Source organism: Scyliorhinus torazame, chromosome 1, assembly GCF_047496885.1.
Source record: "Scyliorhinus torazame isolate Kashiwa2021f chromosome 1, sScyTor2.1, whole genome shotgun sequence".
Lineage (NCBI taxonomy): Eukaryota > Metazoa > Chordata > Chondrichthyes > Carcharhiniformes > Scyliorhinidae > Scyliorhinus > Scyliorhinus torazame.
In genome coordinates, this window is record NC_092707.1 from 378576181 (window position 1) to 378594667 (window position 18487).

General features: G+C 45.6%; 1 non-coding gene across 1 annotated transcript; it reads right to left on the reverse strand.

Moving 5' to 3' along the window:
* Positions 1-1928: 1928 nt before the first annotated feature.
* On the reverse strand, positions 1929-2115 carry LOC140430729 (U2 spliceosomal RNA). The gene has a single exon (XR_011949515.1). It is a non-coding gene; the product is annotated as a U2 spliceosomal RNA (small nuclear RNA).
* Positions 2116-18487: the final 16372 nt, after the last annotated feature.

Genomic DNA, 18487 nt, shown 5'->3' on the forward strand with positions numbered 1-18487 from the left:
TGGTGGTTTAGTAAACCTCTGAATTGCTTCCAACACATTTACATCCTTCTTTAAATACGGAGGCCAAAATTCCAGGGTACCCCAGATACAACTACACTTATTTCTCTCTCCAGGCATTTCACGTTGACATCAGAACAGCCATAGGACCATTGAACCACTACAATTCAGAAGGCGGCCATTCGGCCCATAGAGCCTGCATCAACCCTCTGAAAGAGCACACTACCTAGGCCCACTCCCCCAGCCCTATCCTTTAACCCCTTAACCCTACCTAACCTGCACAACTTTGGACATTAAGAGACAATTTAGCAAGGCCAATCCATCTAATCTGCACAACTTTGCGTTATGGGAGGAAACCGGAGCACCCGGAGGTAACTCACGCAGACATGGAGAGAAAGTGCAAACTCCACTCAGACAGTCACCCAAGGTCGGAATTGAACCCGGGTCCCTGACGCTGTGAAGCAGCAGTGCTAACCACGGTGCCACTGTCCTGCCAACATTCACACTCACCCGTATCTATTGCTTTGTCGCACCCATGCCTCACGGTCACCCTGCACAAAAGTTGTTCTTCCCCTCTACCCTCACAAACCATTGCTAACACTTATAATTCTCTCCTCAGGCACTGATGGCCACACATGTTGAGAGACCTAATCCTGTGTTCTACTTTTGACTTTGACATAGATGAAGCAGCAGTCTTGGAATTGGAAATGCAGAACCCCGTTGTTGGGAGTCCCACCTCCTTTAGAGATGGATTTCTGTGCTGTTAGATATGAGGTAAGCAGCCATGCATAGAGCACAAAGAGGTTTATTATTACCTACAATCAAATCACCACCACTCCCCAGAGGGCCTCCTTCCCCGATCTGCTTCCAGGTCGGGGTTTTTATATTACAGGGGCTACACCTGTTAAGGGGAAGCCACGTTCCTTTACCGGGGAAGTTCTTATTCCCTGCACGGGAAACCTGATGGTTCCGATCCTGCGACCTCCACTGTGGTTATAACATGTGCTCATTCCCTGTTCCTTGTGGAGTGATATATGACTGGAGAAAAGGCAGGTGGTGACAGCGCTGTTGCTGTTGGTGTTGCAAAAGCACTCTCTGAGATGTGCTATGTGCAGCAGCCCATAAGGCCATAAGACATAGAAACAGAATTAAGCCACTCAGCCCATCGTGTCTGCTCCGCCATTCACTCATGGCTGATATTTTTCTCATCCCCATTCTCCTGCCTTCTCCCCATAACGCCTGATCCCTTTATTAATCAAGAACCTATCTATCTCTGTCTTAAAGACACTCAGTGATTTGACCTCCACAGCCTTCTGCGGCAAAGTGTTCCGCAGATTCACCACCCTCTGGCTGAAGAAATTCCTCCTGATCTCTGTTTTAAAGGATCGTCCCTTCAGTCTGAGATTGTGTCCTCTGCTTCTAGTTTTTCCTACAAGTGGACACATCCTCTCCACATCCACTCTATCCAGGCCTCGCAGTATCCTGTAAGTTTTAATAAGATCCCCACCTAGCAATGGCTGAATTTCACTGATGAATAATTACCAGCCTGTCAGTTTCACTGAAGTAGTATTCCCCACTGTGCACTAGTTTGAGTGACCCTGGTGAATTTATGATAGTTTGGGAAATAGGTCTGCTTGCTGTTAAGAATCCTAGAATCCCTACAGTGCAGAAGGAGGCCATTGGCCCCCAACGAGTCTGCACTGGCCCTTGGAAAGAGCACCCTACTTAAGTCCATGATTCCACCTTATCGCTGTAACCCAGTAACCCTACCTGACCTTTTGGACACTAAGGGGCAATTTAATTTGGCCAATCCAACTAACCTGCAATTCTTTGGACTGTGGGAGGAAACCGGAAACCCACGCAGACACGGGGAGAAAGTGCAAGCTCCACACAGACAGTCACCTGCGGCCCAAAATTGAACCCGAGTCCCTAGAGCTGTGAGGCAGCAGTGCTAATCACTGTGCCACAGTGCTGCCCTGAGCAAGCCCCTGAACCATCTCCAAGTCTCAAAAATCAATATAATATTTGATCCCCAGACAGGGAATGAATCAGATATTAAACTGATAAGAACAGATACTATACTTGATCTGAGCCAGTATCCTTGGTTAAAACACAAATTAATTATCGAGTTGAATATTGAAATGATTTATCTGACAGCTATATGGGGATTCCCCACTCCCCTTCAAACCCATTCAGATAAAACCAGGAAAAGGACAGGATGACATTGAACTCCTCATCCAACATCACCTTTAGGAGATTTATCTCCTCAGACGCACTCACCTCCATCTGCTTGAGAAAAATCCACCTCAATCAAGGTCCAATTTTCCAGTCGTGCATATTATTGCACAATTACTAGTTTGAGAAAGAGATTTAGCCTTAACAGCCTATCCCCGTAACCCAATAACCCCTCCTAACCTTTTTGGTCACTAAGGGGAATTAATCATGGCCAATCCAGCTGACATGCACATCTTGGGACTGTGGGAGGAAAACGGATCACCTGGAGGAAACCCACGCAGACAAGGGGAGAACGTGCAGACTCCGCATAGACAGTGACCCAGCTGGGACCCTGGTGCTGTGAAGCCACAGTGCTAACCACTTGTGCTACCATGCTGCCCTAGGCCAGCATTTATTGCCCATCCCTAATTGCCCACCCTGATAGAGGTGAATAAGCTGCCTTCTTGAACTGCTGCAGTCCATGTGTGTAGGTACACCCATTGCGTTGTTAGGGACTGTAATAATCCACAGGAGGCAGGGGTTCCGTCACCACACCAGTATTTATTTGCAATAACTATATCCAAGAGCAGCTCCAAACAGTGCTGCTAGCATTCCAGTCAACTTAAGGCTGCCTCACAAAGCCTACACAGGTGCTTATATGGGCCCCCTCAATGAGCTATCATTGAGGGAGCTCATACTCCAATTGGCCAAACAATAATGCCAATTGGAGGTCATTACACCCCTCCCCCCCAAGGTCCGAGGAATTCCTGCCAGCTGGCATTCCTCTGAGCTTCTTCCTGCTCCTCCTGTCCAGGTCTGTCACCTCTGTGTCGTCCGCCGGGTCGTTCTCCGACCTGGGTGGGGTGTACCTTATAGGTGCCCGTCATTTCCTTGACGACCTCCTTGGAAGTTGTTCTTCCTCCTCCTCGGGGAGAGGTGTCGCGGCGGCCTTGTCGAACGTGTCCATCTCCGACTCTGACGACTGGATGACGGGGTCTGGAGAAATTGCTCGGGGCTGGGTATCTTTTCCGTCTGGGCTATCCCCGCTTGAGGCGGTCCTGCTTCGCATGCCTCCCGGTGTGGTTCCGCTGCCCTTATTTGGTCTAGGTGTTTCTTCAGAACCTTACCTCCTATCGAAACTTCATAGGATATGGGCCCTGTTTGGGACTCTACTGTGCCTTTGACCCACGTTGGTCCATTCCCATAATTCTTGACTGCAACCTGTGCCCCCACCTGGGAATGTCTCTGCTGTCGACTATTATCATGCCCCCTGCGTTGGACTTCCTGGTGTTTCTCCACTTTCCCCGTTAAATTTGGGAAAAGGAGACTCAGCCTCGTTCGCAGCCGCCTTCCCATTAAGAGTTCAGCTGGCGGTATGCCCGTTGTGGAATGTGGTGTGGTCCTGTAATCAAACAGCCAGTGGGAGAGCTTTGTGTCCATTGACGCTGCCGGCTGCTTCTTGAGTCCCGCTTTTAGTGTCTGGACCGCTCTCTCTGCCAGGCCGTTGGCTGATGAATGGTAAGGGGCCGTTTTGATGTGGCGGACTCCGTTTCCCTTTAGGAATTTTCCAAATTCCCCACTTGTGAATGCCATTCCGTTGTCCGACACCAATACCTCCGGAAGTCCATGTGTTACAAACGAGGCCCTGAGCTTTTCAATTGTCGATGCTGTGCTTGCCGCGTTTATCCGGTGGACGTCCAACCATTTAGAGGGGGCGTCCACTATCACCAAAAACATTGAGCCCATGAAAGGGCCGGCGTGGTCAGTATGCAGGCGGGTCCATGATCTGCCTGGCCATTTCCAAGGGTGCAATGGCGCAGCTGGTGGCACTCTTTGCCCCTGTTGGCACTCCTGGCACCGACGTACCAAGGCTGCTATGTCTGTGTCCAGTCCTGGCCACCCAACGTAGCTTCGAGCTAGCATCTTCATTTTAGACACCCCTGGGTGTCCGTGATGTAACTCGGTTAAGATTGCCCGACGGCCCTGAGCTGGGACTATTACCCGGGCTCCCCATAATAGGATACCGTCTTCTACGGTTATTTGGTCCCTTCTGCTCCAGTATGGGTGCATCTGGGGCTCCATTGGTCTCTCCAGTTCCCCTGTTAGCAGTAAATGCTTCATCTTGGCTAAAACTGGGTCTTTTTGCATCCACAACCGAATATGTTGTGCGTCCACTGGTAGGGTGTCCAAAAAATTTAGAGTCATTACTGTCTCCTCTACTTTCGGTATTAGTGGTGCGGTGTCTGGGAGGGGAAGTCTGCTCAAAGCATCTGCTACTCGCGTTCCCGGTCTGTGCTCCAGAACTTATCTATACGCCGCCAGTAGCAACGCCCAGCGTTGGATTCTAGCTGATGCAATCGGGGGTATTGACTTGTCTTCTTTTAATAACCCTAATAACGGCTTATGGTCCGTCACTATGGTGAATTTCCGCCCGTACAGATACTGGTGAATTTTTTTTACTGCAAATATCCCCGACAGTCCTTCCTTCTCAATTTGGGCGTACTTTCTCTCAGCCATCGCCAAGGTCCTCGAAGCATAGGCTATTGGCCGTTCTTCCCCATTCCTTCCTCTATGGTGAGCACAGTATGAAGTCTTACAACACCAGGTTAAAGTCCAACAGGTTTGTTTGTTGAAGTTGTAAGACTTCATACTGTGCTCACCCCAGTCCAACGCCGGCATCTCCACATCATTCCTCTATGGTCTAAGACGGCTCCTACCCGTAAGGTGATGCGTCACTCGTGACCACCAACTCTTTCCTTGGGTCATAATGCTCTAGGACATTTTCGGATGACGGCTGTTCCTTAATGTCCCTAAATGCTCGGTTTTGGCAGGCGGACCATTTCCATTCTTGTCCCTTTTTTAGTAGCTGGTGGAGGGGTTCTAGGATGGACGCTCTATTTTCAATAAATCTGCCATAATAGGTTACCAACCCTAGAAATGATCGTAGCTCCTGGACCGTGGTGGGAGCTGGGGCTTCTTTTATTGCCCTTACTCTGTCTTCCAATGGGTGTAAGCCCGACTTGTCTACTTTATATCCCAGGTACATCACTTGTGGGGCCAGAAAAACACATTTTTCTCTTTTCAGCCGTACGCCTGCCTTTGCGAAACGCCTGAGCACTTCCTCCAGGTTCCTTAAGTGTTCCCTGTTTGTCCTACCCGTGATTCAGACATCGTCCAAATAAATCGCCACCTGCGGTAGTCCCTGCAGAATATTTAACATCGTACGCTGGAATATAGCGCAGGCTGATGACACTCCGAAGGGTAGCCTAGTGTAACGAAAGAGTTCCTTCAGGGTGTTGATCGTAGCGAACTTCTGGGAGTCCTTGTCCAGTTTTAACTGCAGGTAGGCGTGGCTCATGTCCAGTTTCGTGAACAAAAGCCCACCTGCCAATTTGGCATATAGGTCGTCTATTTTCGGGATCGGGTATTTGTCCAGCAGTGCGTATTTGTTTACCGTCTGTTTGAAATCTCCATAGAGACGTATCATAGAATTTACAGTGCAGAAGGAGGCCATTCGGCCCATCGAGTCTACACTGACCCTTGGAAAGAGCACCCCATTTAAAGCCACACTTCCAACCTATCCCCTCAACCTAGTACCCCACCCAAACCCTTTCGACACTAAGGGCAATTTAGCATGGTCACTCCACCTAACCTGCACATCTTTGGACTGTGGGAGGAAACCGGAGCACCCGGAGGAAACCCACGGGGACAATGAAATGAGACAGTGAAATCTGGAGAGCAGGATTGTCTTCTTTTTCTTTCCATCTCTGCCACCGCTTTGCATCATCAATAAGACATTGGGATTCAAAGACTAATCCAGTTTGATGGACAAGTTGTCTCCATTCTGAACAATGGGGAACAAGCTCCTCCCACTCATTGAAAGATTGCCCCGACAAAGATGACAAAGCGCATGTGCCCTGATGCACATCCAATAAAGATGGCGGCCGTTAACCCAAGCCGAATATTTGGAGCTGCAGCCCCGCTCAGTACAAACTGGGTCCCGTAAACATTTCCGCAGTTTGAGGCTCACAACAGTTTCACACAACGTTTCCACCCACTGCCGCGGTCTCTCGCTCCCTCCATATTGTTAAACGTCTCTTATCAATTTCTAATCTAAAGAAGACGCCCTTCTGCTTTGCCATTACCCACACTGCGCATGTATCGAGCCGTCTGGCTTCAAAATTGGTACCACCGGCGTTGTCCATTCCGAGAACTGTACTGGTCTGATAATGCCGTCGCGCCGTAACCTTTCTATTTCAATATCTACTTTCTTCCTTAATGCAAAAGGTACCGGCCTGGCCTTACAAAATTTCGGAAGGGCTTCTGGGTCCATGTTCAAAGTTGCTTTGGCGCCTATAATTTCCCCCAAACCTTCTTGGAAGACCTCCGGGTATTTTTGTAGTACTCCACTCAACTGCTTGCTTCCACTCTGGAAAATTTTCATCCAATCTAAGTTTAGGTCTTTCAGCCAGTTCCATCCTATTAAGTTCGGTCCAGAGCCCTCTACTATCGTCAACGGTAATCTGAGCAATTGTTTGTCATATTCCACGGGTACATGAATCGTGCCTAGAACTTCCAGGGGTTCCCCTGTGTAGGTTTTAAGTTTTGTCAATGTTTTTGTTAGGGTTAGTGGCTGGAGTCCATCGTTGATTTTTTAAAAATGCTGCCACTCCCATTACTGATACGGCCACACTCGTGTCTATTTCCATTATTGTCGGCCGACTGTTCACCCGTGAGGTAATCTTAATAGGTTCTGCTTTCTTCGTCGCAATATTATATAACTGTTCCCCTTCGGAGGAGGATGGGGCGTCTCAGTTGTGTACTTCCCTGCGTCCCCACCTGCTATTCCTCTTTTGCCACCTCCTTCTAGGGTATCTTTCGCTGTTGCCCCACTCTGTCTGGTGCCAGAAACGGTCCTTCTCTGTTAGGGGAGCCTCAGCTGGTAGTTCCCTCTGTATCCAGTTAGTCCTAGCAGACTTGGGGGCAGTTCTGGGGTTTTCCTTTGGCCCTCTATTCCTCAGGCTTTTCCTGAGGGCGGCTATCTGGTAGCTGGACCCGTTGTGGTAGTCCCTCTCACAGGTATCTACCTCCATTGGCGTGCCCTGTAGTTCCTGCGCCCCACTTGCTGCCTTTTCTCGGGACAGTGCGAGCTGTAAGGCCCGCCTGCAGTCTAGCTGCGTTTCCGCCAACAGGCGCTTCTGAATTGTGAGGTTGTTTATGCCACACACTAACCGGTCCTGAAGCATTTCATTTAGCGCTGGGCCAAACTCACATTTTTCCGCCAGCCTTCTCAGGCGGTCAAGAAATTTGTGACTGACTCTCTGTCTTCCCGCTTCGTTGTGTAGAATCTGTACCTACGCAAAATGAGGGGTGGTTTTGGGTCATAGTGCTCTTCCACCAATTTTGTTAATTCTTGGAAAGGTATCGTGTCCGGTGTATCGGGATAAGTTAGACTACGTATAATGGCGAAGGCTGAGGGTCCGCACGCCGACAGCTGGATAACCCGTTTCCTTTCGTTCGTCATTATCTCATTGGCCTGGAAGAAGTAACACATTCTCTCCACATACTGGGACCAGTCCTTAATAGTCGGGTCGAATGTATCTAAGCTCCCGAAAAACGGCATTTTTGAAATAGCAAGGCTTACCCTCCGAGTGAAGCAGCTGGTCTCCGCAAGGTTCTTTGTTTACCTCATCACCACTGTAATAATCCACAGGAGGCAGGGGTTTCCGTCACCACACCAGTATTTATTTGCAATAACTTGTATACAAGAGCAGCTCCAAACAGTGCTGCTAGCATTCCAGTCAACTTAAGACTGCCTCACAAAGCCTACACAGGTGCTTATATGGACCCCCTCAATGAGCTATCATTGAGGGAGCTCATACTCCAATTGGCCAACCAATAATGCCAATTGGAGGTCATTACAGGGAGAAAGATCCAAGATTTTGATCCAGTGGCAGTAAGGGAGTGACAATATATATCCAAGTCAGAATGGTGTGTCGCTTGGAAGGAAACTTCCAGGTGGTGGTGTTCATATGTGTATGCGGCCCTTGTCTTTCTAGGTTCCGGGTTTGGAAAGTGTTGTCTAAGATGCCTTAGTAAGTTCTTGCAGTGCATCTTGTAGATGGTACATACTGCGGCCACTGTGTGCCAGTGGTGGATGGAGTGAATGTTTCTGGATGGGGTGCCAATCAAGGTAACTGCTTTGTCCTGGATGGTGACAAGCTTCTTGAGTATTGTTGGAGCTGCATTCACACAGGCAAATGGAGAATATTCGTAATTTGTGCCTTGTAGATGGCGGACAGGCCTTGGGGAGTCAGGAGGTGAGTTACTCAGCACACAATTCCTAGCCTCTGACCTGCTCTTGTTGCCACAGTGTGCACATGGCTGGTCTAGTTCTGTTTTTGGTCAATGGTAACCTCCAGGATGTTGATAGTGAGGGATTTAGTGATGTTAGTGCCTTTGAATGTCATGGGACGATGGTTGGATTCTCTCTTGTTGGAGATGGCCAGTGCCTGGTATTCGTGTGTTGCGAATGTTTCTCACCACTTGTCAGCCCAAGCCTGGATAGTGTCCACGTCTTGCTGTATTTGGATATGTTCTGCTTCAGTATCTGAGGACTCATGAATGGTGCTGAATGTTGTGCAATCATTAGTGAACTTCCCCATTTCTGATGAACCCGAGCTCTGACAAAGTCATCCAGACTTGACATGTTAGCACTGTTCTCTCTCCACAGATGCTGTCAGACTTATTGAGATTTTCCAGCATTTTCTGTTCTTATGTCAGATTCCAGCATCCGCAGCAATTTGTTTTTATGCCCATTTCTGACCTTATGATGGAAGGAAAGTAATTGATGAAGCAGCTGAAAATGGTTCGGACTAGGACAATACCCTGATGAACTCCTGCACTGATGTCCTGGGATTGTCCATCTTCCTTTGTGCCAGGTATGACTCGAATCAGCAGAGCATTTTACACCGGATTCCTACTGACTCCAGTTTTACAAGTGCTCCTTGATACCACGTTTGGTTAAATGCTGCCTTATAATAATAATAATCTTCATTGTCACAAGTAGGCTTACATTAATACTGCAAAGAAGCTACTGTGAAAATCCCCTAGTCGCCAAATTCCGACGCCTGTTCGGGTAAACCGAGGGAGAATTCAAAATGTCCAAATTACCTCCAGCATGTCTTTTGGGACTTGTCGGAGGAAACCGTAGCACCCGGAGGAAACCTCACAGACACAGGGAGAACGTGCTAACCACTGTGCTACTGTGTTGCCCAAGGGCAGCCACTCTCACCTCACCTCTGGAGTTCAGCTCTTTTGTTCACGTTTGAACCAAGATCAGGGGCGAAATTCTCCGGAAACGGCGCGATGTCCGCCGACTTGTGCCCAAAACGGCGCAAATCAGATGGGCATCGCGCCGCCCCAAAGGTGCGGAATGCTCCGCATCTTTGGGGCCGAGCCCCAACATTGAGGGGCTAGGCCAGCGCCGGACGAATTTCCGCCCCGCCAGCTGGCGGAAGAGGCCTTTGATGCCCCGCCAGCTGGCGCGGAAATGACATCTCCGGGCGGCGCATGCGCGGGAGCGTCAGCGGCCGCTGACGGCATTCCCGCGCATGCGCAGTGGAGGGAGTCTCTTCCGCCTCCGCCATGGTGGAGACCGTGGCGGAGGCGGAAGGGAAAGAGTGCCCCCATGGCACAGGCCCACCCGCGGATCGGTGGGCCCCGATCGCGGGCCAGGCCACCGTGGGGGCACCCCCCGGGGCCAGATCGCCCCGCGACCCCCCCAGGATCCCGGAGCCCGCCCACCCCGCCTTGTCCCGCCGGTAAGGTAGGTGATTTAATTTATGCCGGCGGGACAGGCATTTTAGCGGCGGGACTTCGGCCCATCCGGGCCGGAGAATCGAGCAGGGGGGCCCGCCAACCGGCGCGGCACGATTCCCACCCCCGCCGAATATCCGGTGCCGGAGACTTCGGCAACCAGCGGGGGCGGGATTCACGCCAACCCCTGGCGATTCTCCGACCCGGCGGGGGGTCGGAGAATCTCGCCCCAGAAACTGAGTGACCCTGGCAGAACCCAAAATGGGCGTCAGGAGGCAGGTTATTGCTAAGCAAGCGCTGTTTGATAGCACTATTGCTGACCCCTTCCATCACTTTACTTTATTCTTCCAACAGTGGCTAAGATACAGGATCAAAACTCCAATATTTTACTTTATTTTGTAAGACTGTGTGGAAGGGATATTTCGCTCTGGGAGTGATTGCACAAAAAGTAGGGATTTGGTATTGTAAAACAAAACTTTATTATTATCAAAGTATTAAAATCTTTAGGCTCACACATGAAAATAGTTTACAATTACCCCTTAAATATACTACCCAATACAGTAAATACAATACCCTTAATTATTATCTCTATTCCCAATGAAACAACAAGAAAGAAAAAACATACAGCTCTCAATCTATCCTACATTCCAATGGCACAGAGTATTACTGGCTTTCCAGAACAAATCTGTCATCTGTTAGAACCACTGCTGACTCTGGTTGGATGTCTTCAAAAAGCTGTTTTAACTGGTTTGATTCAGCTTCCCCCTTGTCCTCAGACAAGTTTGCACTGGTTTAAATACTATTAATCATTTTTTAACTATCTTACTGTGAGAGCAAAATACCTTACTTGTGGATTCCGTGTGAGCCAGATCAGAACTCAACTCAAAATCTTTCTCAAAATGTCTGAATACCTTAGCTCCACCCAGCAATGACATAACCTCTCCAAGCTGTAAACAAATTAACTCTCCAGGCTGAAAACACAGTAATTCCCCAGGGACTGCCCCTAGTTAAACAACAGTACATTAGCCCAGACTTTTGTGATGGTCAATTTCATCCCTGGCTCCTAAATGCTTTCTGGTTTTGCAAAACACGATTCTTCTAAAAGCATGCTTTAACCCAGGCTTTTAACTCTTAAATTTCCAAATTTTATAATCCAGTGTATCTAAAATCCTGCATTCCTTACATGATTGAGAATAGACTGATGGGGCAGTAATTGGCCAGATTGGATTTGTCCTGCTTTTTGTGGACAGGATTTACCTGGGAATAATTCACATTGCTGGGTAGATGCCATTATATCAAATGTGTGTTCAATAGTTAATTGGTAAATTGTATCCGAAACATGACATCCCGATTTAAAGTGAGAAAAAAATCTTAATGGCAATAGGAATAAAACATCCCAGGATATAACTGTATATTAGTAAATCTATTTGGATAGAGGTGGAATTGATTTTGTTAAGTCTGTGACATAGGTGATAACAGTTGACTGCCTGTTTATCAACTTGTCTGACTTTCGTTTCAATTGCAAAGAAGGAAAGAGGGTGGTAACGAGGCCTGACTGACAGCAGGATAGGGGGGAATGAAGGTACTGTAGAATTTGGTCCTCTTTGGAATGGAAGATCTCACGGCTTATTCGTCCAGAAATTAAACATGCAAACATTCATGACAAAGTTTAATTCTTCAATTGCACGAACAAAGGCCATAGATTCCAAAGCTGAAAATAGAGCAATTTTTATGAAAAGGTTTTATTTTTCATGCATTGTTTCTAAATGACAATTTTATGAGGGCCATGAAGAATCCAGCACGAGTTTGTAGAATCAAACAGAAAGTAACTTTATTGACAACAATATGTACACAGGGCCTGTAGTTCACCACTGGTTCCAGCTTTAGCCGGTACCACACTGGCCAGCTCTGTTTATATAGCTGCTCTGGTAATGATTCCCCCCCCTCCCCCCCTACTTGGGGAAGCTCATATTCCTCAAGGGGCATGGGGTAACTAATTGTCCCCAGACAATAGGATCCAGGCAGGTTATAACATCCCTCCCCCCCAAAATCCGAGGCAACCGCCAAAGACCCTGGTGAAGGAGGGCATTGGACTCTTTTGACATCAGGCTGGGCATCGTGCACATGAGGTGCTGGATTGGACGGCGAATAATGACAAGGCGAATGGCACTTCTGAGACGAACGCCCTAACGACTGCAAGTCCATGGGCTGTAGAACCAAGGCTCCCTCTCAGAGGTGTCTGTTTTGTTACCTGTGTGGTAGGTAACATGTGCTACTCAATCCTTGGTTAATGAAAAGGTCTTCTGAATCTCGATGAAGACTCAAACTCGTCCAATAGTAACAAAAGGTTTATTGAGTAACTATAACAATAATTGCATGAGTTCTTTACTTTAACTTTGATACTAGTGATCAGGTTAACAAGATGAAAAATGAAATGAATGAAAATAAAATGAAAATCCCTAATTGTCACAAGTAGGCTTCAAATGAAGCTACTGTGAAAAGCCCCTAGTCGCCACATTCTGGCGCCTGTTCGGGGTGGCTGGTATGGGAATTGAACCGTGCTGCTGGCCTGCCTTGGTCTGCTTTAAAAGCCAGCTCTTTAGCCCTGTGCTAAACCAGCCCCTAACTACAGTAACTATACGTAGCTCCAGTAGCTATCTGAACTAGTCTGCTATTGCCCTATTCACAGTGCACCTCCAAGAGAGCCAGAGACCCAATGTGGTTGCCTTTTATACCCCTGTTAGTCTGGCCCTCTAGTGATCATGTGGTGCTACTGATTACATACCCCTTGTGTACATGCACATATAGACATCACTACATCCCCCTTTTTTTGTGTTACATATTTTCTGTATGTTGTAAACAAAATTGAACAAACATAATGGATGCAGTTTGCAAATGCATTACATAAAATCAATGAGTTAGTCCGTCAAATGTGAATACATTTAGTCTTTAAGGTTTTTTTCGCTTTCATGAAATAGGTAGACAAATGATGTTATGTACAAGGTGTGATGATCTTGATGATTATACAAAGCCAATTAATACTCATGAGTCCAATCTTAATAAAAAAAATTGTGAGTCCAAACTTTATGAATTTGTTCGGTTGAGTTGGTTTCGTCTTCTGCTGTTGAAGTGGTGATGTTGATGTCATTATTTCTTTGTGAACATCGTCAGTGTTCTTGTGTTTAAGTGACCACCAAGTCATCATGAGGTGTTCGAATGGTCGAATCTCTTTGTTGTCTGATTTAGACTTTCTTTTTTTCCCTCTATGCTTGTGGTAGCGATTCTGTGTTACACTATTGTCTGACCTGGACTTTTTTCTGTGCTTGCGGTATTGATTCTGTATGTCCCCTTTGTCATCTGATCTGGATTTTTTTCCTGTGCTTGCGGTATTGATCTAGTATGTCATCTGCCTTGAAAGCTGGCCTGCTTGCTTGTTCTGGAGCAGATGTGAATTTATGAGATTCTTTGGCATGCCTTGGCATGTTTGTAGTCTTGTCATTGTTTTGCAGTGTGCTGTTGCATTGTCCTTCATGTGCAGAGTTGCACCATGTTGTACAGGTCGTTGTTTCATTGTTGTTGTTTCTGTCGTTTCTGTGTTTGTTGTTTTTGTCGTTCTTGTTGGTGTCATTCTTGTTGTTTTTGTCATGTTCGTTGTTTCTGTTTTTGTTGTTTTCGCTGTTGTTCTTGTTGTTTTTCTTGTCGTGCTTGTTGTTTCTGTTTTGTTGTTTTCGTCGCTGTTCTTGTCGTTTTTCTTGTCATGCTTGTTGTTTCTGTTATGCTTCTTGTTGTCTTTGTTGTTCTAGTTGTGTTGCATGTTGTTTTTGTTGTTGCTGTTGTTGTTCTTGTTTCTGCTGTGCGTCTTGCGGCATTTGTTGTTCTTGTTGCGCTCAATGAGTGTTCCGTATGGATGATTTGAGTCACTGTCACAGTTATTGGTGTCAGTGTCCGTGGTGGTATCTGTTACATTGAGCGTTTCTTCTTGAGAATTGTGAGAATTATCTGATGTTGCATTAATGTTGGTGACATCAGTCATTTGTGGTGGATTTGATTCCTCTTCTTCGCTTCCTTGGTACTCCTCTTCTAGAGTCATTTCTGGTTCACTTGAATCATCATTGATTTCTTTGTGCTCCTCTTCTGGAGGTATTTCTGGTTCATTTGAATCACCTTTGGTTTCTTGGTGCTCCTCTTCTGGAGTCAAAATCTTTCTCGCTGTGGAGTCGATCTGTGCTCTCTGTGTGGCGTTGTCTTCTTGGGTATTGCTGTCATCCAATGTATCGATGATCTGCTATGGCATCATGGTATTGGATTCATCTACCATGGGAAGAGTCGTGTTGAGCTTTTCAATCGTGTTGCTGATATAATGATAATCTATTCCGAATAACTCATCCATGTCTGAGCAGTAGTCTTCAATGAACAAATCATCTCTTTTTGTTTCGGATTTGCCATTGTTCCTTCTATGTCCAATGAAGAAGCCATCTTCTGAGTAGTATTCTTCAATGAACAAATCACTGTGCTCTCCTCTTTGGGTGGTGCAAACTGCTTGTGCCAGGGTGCTGCGGAGGTAATTTTTAACTGCTGGTGTAAGTTTGGGCATTGTTCTGTCTTATGATGTAAGAAAATTTGGTTTTGCAACTTTAAATGTCTTTTTGTTCATTTTCGTGCATTTCCCTTTTAAGTGGGCGTGGTCCGGGTCCTCTGACATCATGACGCTCGTGATGTCATGCATAGGAATCGATTATGAATGCGCAATTCGAGTTTCCTTTACTGTGCGCTCTTTTCGCAACTGCGCAGGCGCGGCTTCTCGAGTGTATTTTGCCGTTTTCCTTCTTTTTGAGAAGTGCTCATGTGCGTACTGGCCGGAATGCTCTCGCTCAAGGTGGCTGCCAATCAAAAAGCGCTGTTGCATCGAGTGAGATCCTGCCTCTGCCTCGTGGTGAGTGTTCGCGCCATTTTCACCGATTTTGTTTTCTAGATACTGATTCTGTGTTTGTAAAGACGCACAGTATTGATTTTGTTTTTGTTCATAAGCAAGGCATTTTTGTCTAGCAGTTTCTAGAGTTAGATACTTATCATGTGAAAGTTCTTCCTTCAAATTTTTGTCAGATAGTCCAGAAATTATTGATCCATTATCATAGTGTCTCTGAAATCATCATAATCACAGCCTTGTAGTATTAACTTGAGATTTGTGATAAAATCAGTGATGGGCCCTCAGTTTCTCTGGCATTTATGACAAGAGTAAAATCTTTCCAGCATCTCTCCAGACTGACTCTTACAGTGTTCATCAAATTTTTTGAGTATTAATTCTATTTTGGTGTTGTCTTCACCTTCTAAGTAATTCAAGCAATTATAGATTTCTCTAGCTTCATGCCCTCCTATTGAGACTAGTTAGTGCTATTTTCATTGCGTCAGAGACTGTGCCTAAATCATTAGCTCCGATAAATATTTGGAATATCTGTTCAAATCTTTTACAGTTATAACTTAAATTGCCAGTTGTTTCCAGCTGCCCTAGAGGTCCAATGAGTCCCATAGTTAGTCGTCGAAGATCTATTTGCTGCAAAGACTTCCACAGTCGAATATCCGAATTTTCTTCTCTTTTTGTCTAACCTAATCTAACTAGTTCTGTTAAAGCCAAAACGCCTGGTACCATGTTTTGTTACCTGTGTGGTAGGTAACATGTGCTCCTCAATCCTTGGTTAATGAAGAGGTCTTCTGAATCTCGATGAAGACTCAAACTCGTCCAGTAGTAGTACAAAAGGTTTATTGAGTAACTATAACAATAATTGCATGAGTTCTTTACTTTAACTTTGATACTAGTGATAAGGTTAACAAGATCTAACTACAGTAACTATACGTAACTCCACTAGCCATCTGAACTACTCTGCTATTGCCCTGGTCACAGTGCACCCTGAGAGAGCCAGAGACCCAATGTGGTTGCCTTTTATACCCCTGTTGGTCCGGCCCTCTAGTGATCATGTGGTGCTACTGATTACACATTAACCCCTTGTGTACATGCACACATAGAAATCACTACAGCGTCCTGTGTATCCACCTCGGAGTCGGAGTTGAGAACCTCTGTCATCTAGACGTCCATATTGTTGTGGGGTGCTGTAGTGAGCCGTGAGCGCGGTGCCAGAGGGTGATCTTGAGGGTGAGCATCCACTCTATCTGTATCTGGAGGCTGCTGCGGCTGGAGAAGTGATTTCCGGGGAAGAGGTACCTGCGAAAGAGGCGGCCTGCTGGATCTAATGAGGTTTAAATGCTTACGTTGAATATTACCCTGGGCTAGCCTCATTCTGCACTGTAGGGATTATATGGTTCTAAGATATCAAATGTTGTATTAAACTAATTGAATGCTTTAAGTGCTACTAAGTGATGATGTGACCAGGATGCGAGAAATAGACAACAATCAAACCAATCATTTTGCCCAATGTGAGAGTAAAAAATGAATTAAGGTATAAATTTATCAGATTTTCTTGATGAACCATTGAATCTTTCAAAGATCTCTTAAGTTATTATAAATTTTCATTCAAAAAGTATTTTTAATTGTCTGCTTTTTCTTCAAAAACAAGTTTTCAATTTTATGTCCTGTAATTGCAATGTGAATTATTCATAAATATAACCTTTCCTCAAAGAATAGATTCAGCCATCTGAAAGGGTTTAAATAGATTGCCCTCCTCAAAAAGATCCTTCATTAGTTCCTACACAAGTAGAAGTTTCATTTTCTCAGGCAGCTCACTGGTTTGTTGGCTGTAAAGGGATATGAGATGTCCTGAGCTTGTGAAAGGTGATATATAGATGTAAGTCTTTTTTCACAAAATTCTGGTGCATTATTTCAAAGCAATCATTAACCCATTATAAATTGATAGCTATTATAAAATAGCACACAAGGAATTTTATGTTAACAACGTAATTAGGGCACTTTCAGTGAAAATTAATTAGGAATAGAATTGCTTGCCTTTTCTATAGTTGCTGCTGTTGGGATTAAGAAACAAAGACTTGTCTGTAATCAATATAGCATCCACAATTGTATAGGTACGCAGAAATGCAGGGAAGTGGGAGATTTGACTAAAATACATTCACCCGGCAAAAAAGTTGCTGCTCCTATACTAAAAGTGTGCTGGAAAATACATTGACCGGGATTCTGTCAGGCAAATGGGGATCTTGCCCTTTAGCCGCAGAACCAGCAGGTAGCCCCCCCCATCAGTTCCATCAGGGAAGCCCAATAGAATCAAGTGCCTGGGTCACCTTTGGTCCTTCCATTCATCGCAGTCCCCAGTGGCAGTATCCCTCCCATCAAGATCTGCTGGCCATTCAGAGGCTCCTCTTTGAGACTAATTGATATCCTTCCACCAGCAGCCAGGAATCCCGCATAAACCCCTTCTACCCTCTGACTTAATTGGGGGAGGTTTTCTTGCCATCAGGAGACGGATGCAAGGTCTCTCGCAAAATGAAGTGGGCCTGGCTGCCATGTTTCTTGACTGCAACTGTCAGCGTTAAGTCCAGCCCAACGCAACAGCAAGAGAATGAAGATCAAGGTCTAGGAATTTGTTCCTGGCTGTAAAGATGTCAATCTTTTGATAGCTTTCAGTTTATAACAATGGGGGAGGAATTTGGCTTGTGATCAATACAGGCAGTGAGAAAGGTCTGATAACTTGAGGCCTGATCTAAATTTAGGTCTCATTCGAATGTAAATGGCCAGCTGAGGCAATGGGTGTCGACCCGATGCAGTTTACTAGTCAGGATGGCATGAAGAGATCATTTGACCCACTGGGCCTGTGTCGCCTCTTAGGAAAAAGCAATGTAATTTCCTTTCTTCGGTAAATATACAAATCCCTTTTGAAAGTTACTATTAAATCTACTTACACCACTCTTTCAGGCAGTTCCAGAGTATGACAACTCACTGTGTTAAAAAAATTCCCAGCTTCTCTGATTCTTTTGTGAATTATCTTAAACCTTGGTCCTCTGGTTACTGACTCTCTGCCAATGGAAACAGTTTCATTTTATTTATTCTATTATATATGCCCATATTTGAATACATTTGTCATGTTCTGTAGACTGGCCAAAGTGAATGATCAACTACAGAACATTTAGTTTAAATAATTTATTGTAGAACAACTGCGTGGTAAGATAACTAGGACAAATAAAATAATAAACTACCAACACTAATTAACTACTGTGGAACTACTGCAAAATACATCTATCCTCCAGCACGGCCTACTCCCAACTCCCAGACCACAGGGTCACGTGATGGGTTTACACTGCCACCTGGTGGTCAGAGGACATGCATAACATTATGTACAAACTTGTCTTAGGCATATCATCACAACAATATTCCAATTAATATTCTAATCAATGGCCTAACTATAATTTCCTTGCTCTCCAGCCATATCTTCAAAGGGAAATTGTTAGAAACTTTGGGGAAATGGGATATACTGCTGAAACCCTCATCTATGCTTTT